Raw genomic sequence first — 6,000 nt, 5'->3', positions numbered from 1 at the left:
CAATCTCCTGATCTCAACCCGACTGAGCATGCATTTCACTTGCTGAAGACAAAACTAAAGGCAGAAAGACCCACAAACAAACAACAACTGAAGTCAGCTGCCGTAAAGGCCTGGCAAAGCATCACAAAGGAGGAAACCCAGTCTCTTCTGATGTCCATGAGTTCCAGACTTAAGGCAGTCATTGCCTGCAAAGTATTCTCAACAAAATATTAAAAATGAACATTTTATGAATTACTATATTTATATGTCCAATTACATTTTGTCACGAATCTAGCCATTCACCACCAGAGGTCACCCGCTCACCACATGGACTATTGTATATACATGGCCGAGTATTGTATAGCGTATATCCTAGCGATAGCTACTCTACGGAGCCCACTCAGTTGTTATAGTCTTGCTAATTTTCTCGTGTTTGATACCTGCCCGTGTTTTCTGGATTAACCCTTTGCCTTGCCGCTCGGACTTTGTTTGCACCTCGTTTGGATCATTGCTCGTGTACCTGGATTATCTCTCTGCCTTGCCCTGTTGGATATTGTTTGTCGATCGTCGACCCACGCTTGCCCTAGGATTACTCTTTGTCTTGCCTGTGTTGTTGCTGTTTGCCATTTCATGAACCTTGCTTGTTTTGTGACCTTGCCTTTGAATAAAGCTTGCAAATGGATCTGTACGTCTCATGTCTTGTTCGCCCAGTAACACATTTGAGCCCCTGAAAATGGGGGGGACTGTGTATAAACATGGTTGTAATTCCTAAGCAGGGAAGCACGATATTGGATTTTTGTCAATATCCAATATGCCGATAATTTTTAACTCATTTTGGCCGATAGCCGATGCTGATACCGATATATAATTATTTTAAATTTTTGGTGCAGAGGTAACCTTAACATTTTATTTTATGATTTAACATATGTAGATGATCTAAAGCAAAAGAGTTGTAAATATCTGAAAATTGAAAATCTTTTAGAGCTCATAATTTGTTTAAAAAATAAAACATATTACACATTAAAGAATAAATCAGTATATATAAAACTGTTTAATTTAAGTGTCATGTTTGCGATTTTTTTTTTTCAAGTAAACTATTGCTTCTGAAATTTAAATAAAAGATTTATGATTTTATGGCATCAATTACTGCTTTATTTAATCCAAAACACAGTCTAAATATTATTTGTGTATTTTGCTTTCATTTTATTAGAAGTAGGCCAACAGCACCCCCTATGGGATTAAAATGTTACTGTGCGGGCATAAGGACCTGGGGAGGCTGCCGCGACTGCACATGCTATTGCTGTTTACTCTATCATACACCGAACACGTCATTCTGTACTTGCATTTTCAGTTTAAATGCAGCAATCTAAATCCAATCACCATTCAGGCGAAACTTTGCTTCAAGAATGAGCCACACTGCTGATGTGATCTAATCGCTAGCACACCCTGAGCACATGTGAGTTAACGCAAGACATATCGGCATAATTTTTCATATCGGGCCAATGCCGATATTTACATTTAAAGCCATTATCGGCCGATTCCGATATTGGTCCGATAATATCGTGCATCCCTGTTCCTGAGCATTTTATGTTATATTTTTGTTAAACCCCTTGAATAAAAACTTAAAGCCTGCACTTCAATTTGATATTGATTGTTTCATTTTATTTCTATTCTGGTGGCATACAGAGCCAAAATGATGAAAATTGTGTCAGTGTCCAAATATATATGGACCTGGCTGTATATATATTCACTCACAACTGCGTATTGTCACAGAGCACAAACAACACATTGTCTGCTGTGGGCCTCTTTAGTTTTACTATATATATATTACTGCATGCACACATCTATTTGCAGAGTAACAAAGGAAAGCGTGGGAAACTGCTGTGTGGTCTTGAGAAAAACAACAGCAGAGGAGAAAAATGACAGAAACAGAAAGCATTTATCAATAGTGCAACGTAATGACAATATCTCCAGTATAAAACCTTTGTAGCCAGCACACTGACACACAGAGAAACACATTAGATGATGATCACGAAAAATATATTCTCAGGCTCATGAGAACACATATATGCACATGCAGTAATGCGAACAGACACGTTTAGGAACAGGCGTACACAAACATGCTCATATAATGATGAGTTTTGGATGTCAAGCGAGGACAAACTGGCAACAGATTGAAATAAATCTCTTTTTGTCTCACATGAAATGCACTCTCTGATTCACAGGATTTCTCTGAACCAAATGAGTGATGGGCCCAACTGAAAGCAGGTCATACCAACCGCACGACTAACCATGGAACACACACATACTTACACACTCACAGACAGAGCCGGTTTAACATGGAACACAAACACTCGCACTTCACACACACAGTCACTTTACCGTGGAACACTCATTTCACAACCGGTGGTCACATCCCTACCCAGAATGCACTCTGGCTGCGGTGACTCATGGCATTCTGATAATCACCCAAAAACTGAAGTTCCACCGAACTCGAATGTGTGTTTTTGCGGGGGTGTAAGGAAAGAGACGTGGATTTACAAATGTACAGATAGATAGATATACTGATGTATTATGAACAGATGAATATTAAATAGAAATGTAATTTTCATTTGTTTCTTAAATTCACATTTTTAAGAAGAAAAATCTATTACCATTACCATATGCACACTGATACCGGTATGTATGTATGTATTAAAATTTTATATTGCTTTTAAATTATTGAATTACGAACAATTATGAAAGTTCTTCCAATAACGTTACTGGAATGTTCATTCAGTGTTATCTGGTCTTTAATAATGTTCTCAAAACATTAGCACAATAATGTTATTTATACATTGTTTATGGAACTTTTTTCAAAAATGTTTTAGTAAGACGTTTGTCTGACATTTTTACTTCTTGCTCCAGACCATTCAGAGAACATTTTTTTAATTATTGAATGTTCAGAGAACCATATTTCTATTTTCATAAACTAATGGAAGCATTAGCAAAACATATTTTTGAGCCCTATAGAATGTTGTTGTAATTTTGTTACAATTCTGTGACAGTAAGAAATGTATAATAGACTCTTTTTTTTAGTCATTTCAATCATAATGGTAATCATCAGACTGCTTTTATCTGTTTATATCACTGTAAATACTGCTGAACTATTATCTGTTGGATACCATTTATCTTCTCATTTCTCTATGTGAAGGTATGATTTTATCAGGGCTGCAGACAACATCATATTCCATCCACATGACTGAGGAAAAAAAACACGCATGCATGCAACATTAACTCTTAAAGGTAACGATTAATTCATTGCATAACTAAAAAATGTACACATTTTTTAGTCTCTTTGCACAATGATTTGTGAATCTGTTGCTTAAAATGCATGGTATCTTTCTTTACAATACTTGCTAACCTGTTGCATATTTAATGCATTGACATTCAAACATTTAAGCATGCAAATATACGTTTTGCCGTTATATATTTGCTGTATTATATGCACTCACACACAGTGTACTGTATGTAAATATGTAAATGTGACTGTCTGCATTCAGTGTGAACAACATCTCTACATCCTGTCCCAAGCTCTGAGCTCTCCTTTTTGTCTGGCACATGCAAACCTCTGTCTGCACCACAGGAAATCAACAGGTCTAATATACACACACACATACAGACACAAACACTAACCAATACATAGACACACACGACACGCATTTAGAGCCGTGTGGCACTGTAGCACGCAACATGCACAAAACACACAAACAAAACCATACATAAATGTGAGCAGAAATACAAATGCACCGTACACACTGACATAAGATACAATAGATGCATTTTATGCATGCAAAATTGATAAATCAGATTATCTGCACAGGTACTTTAGAAACCTCGTGCAGGTCTGGCACGAGAAGCGATTTGTTTGTTTCATCAAAGCCAAACGCAACCGAAACTGAGCAAATTTCATTCTGTGGGAGAGAGAAAACAAGAAATGCGAACGCGGGATTGACTGGCACGGCTTCATGTGACACACATCTGCATGTTTGAAGTGCTCTGAATGGTAAGGAGCCGAGGTTGGTGGTTGGGTTTTGGTCGACCGTGCTCTGGCCCAGATCTGGTGTGATCTGGTCTGGTCTGGTTTGAGGAATGTGAGATGGTGGATCTTGAGGTGGAGACCGTGGCTTTCAGGGCTCCCACGCAGTGGAGTCTGCCAGTGGAACTCTGTAACCCCACATTAATGTAGTTTTACCCCGTCAGAAGCAGTGATGGGTCGCAGAGCAACCCCAGTGTGGAGGAGGTCATTTCTGTGAAGATGACTAAGGCGAAGCAGTATTATTAGCTTAGGAAGCTTATTATTAACCCCATTTAGACATCTGTGCCTTACTTTAAATAGCCAATAGATTTTAGTTTACATTGTAAGCCCTGAACCATGCTAGAAGTAGGTGATTTTCATTCTAGAGTGCATTTGATTGGACAAATTTTGTTTGTAAATTCCACTGAGAGCAAGATGAATCATCATTTTAGAATATTTTTTGGTCTGTTTTCCCAGATAAGAAAGACTGTACACTTTTTATGTGCATTAAGTTTTATGCGTGTTAAGTATGCATGGACGCACTGACATAATTATGCTGCCTTCTATGATACTTTCTTTGGCCAGCATTGCATATATTGATTCACAATACAGAATGCAATCATTTTATTTTGTGGTGAGCTATCCCTTTAAAGAAATGACTTAAAGGGATACTCCACACCAAAATAAAATTTTTTGACATTAATCACTTACCCCCATGTCGTTCCAAACCTGTAAAAGCTTCGTTCGTCTTCGGAACACAATTTAAGATATTTTGAATAAAAACTGGGAAGCTTGTTACTGTCCCATTGACTGCATGGTAAACTGCACTGTCAAGGTCCATAAAAGTATGAAAAGCATCGCCAAAATAGTCCATCTGCCATCAGGGGTTCAATCTGAATTTTATGAAGCGATGAGAATACTTTTAGTACACAAAGAAAATAAAAAATAACGACATTTATTCAAAAATTCGTCTCCTCTCTGTCTCTCTTTGTCAGCGTAGCGCCATTTTGAAGAGCAGCCAATGGACGCAAAGTGCGTAGACTATTCTCTGTCATCAGTAATGCATGGATATGCAGTTCATCCATTCAAATCAGTGTAAATAAACGTACAATACTTATCCATGCGTTACTAATGATAGAAAATAGTCTACGCACGTTGCATCCATCGGATGCTCTTCAAAACGGTGCTACGCTGACACAGAGAGACAGAGAGGAGACGAATTGTTGAATAAATGTTATTTTTATTTTATTTTTACGGGTTTGAAACGACATGGGGTAAGTGAATATTGACAAAATTTTCATTTTGGGGTGGAGTATCCGTTTAAATAATTGCACTAGTGTTTCAAGCATTGTAGTATTGAAGTTCTCAACATAACGGCATGAACTAAACAAGTTCATAGGTCTCTTGAGTATTTGCACTTACACCACAACTGTAGTGAGTACTGACAATGCTTTCTCATGAGAAAAATAATTTTGTAAAGGCCACGTAAACCCGACAGACATGATCTATAAGGAACTTAACGAAGGGGTCATGGGTGTTAGGAGACTGTGTGAAATATTGGAGTGAGGGTGCAGATTGTGCATTTCAGTAACTGAGAATGCTGTGCAGATAATGTGGCTGTACTTGTATGCGAAGGAGATTGGACAGAAGAACAGTATCAGATTTAAAGGAATCATTGACGCAAGTATGTGAGCCATCATAGATGATACTCGGTATTACTAAATGCTCATTAATATGCATAAATGGAATAAAATTTAGCCAGTGCTTTTTTCTTTAATATTTCATCTCAGAAGAAAATGCATTTGCCTGGTGTGTTTTTCTGCTGGTAAAGGCTCTGTGGTTGAGAGAGAGTGTGAGAAAGCGGAAGGCAGGAGGTGTGGGTACAGCTCTGTGGAAAGGGGAGGAGCTTAACAGGCTGGCAAGGCGATAAACAGGGCAAACTTATTTGTTTTTATCGCTTACTT

This window comes from Barbus barbus (genome assembly GCF_936440315.1).
Source record: "Barbus barbus genome assembly, chromosome: 18".
Lineage (NCBI taxonomy): Eukaryota > Metazoa > Chordata > Actinopteri > Cypriniformes > Cyprinidae > Barbus > Barbus barbus.
This window is presented reverse-complemented; position numbering follows the sequence as displayed.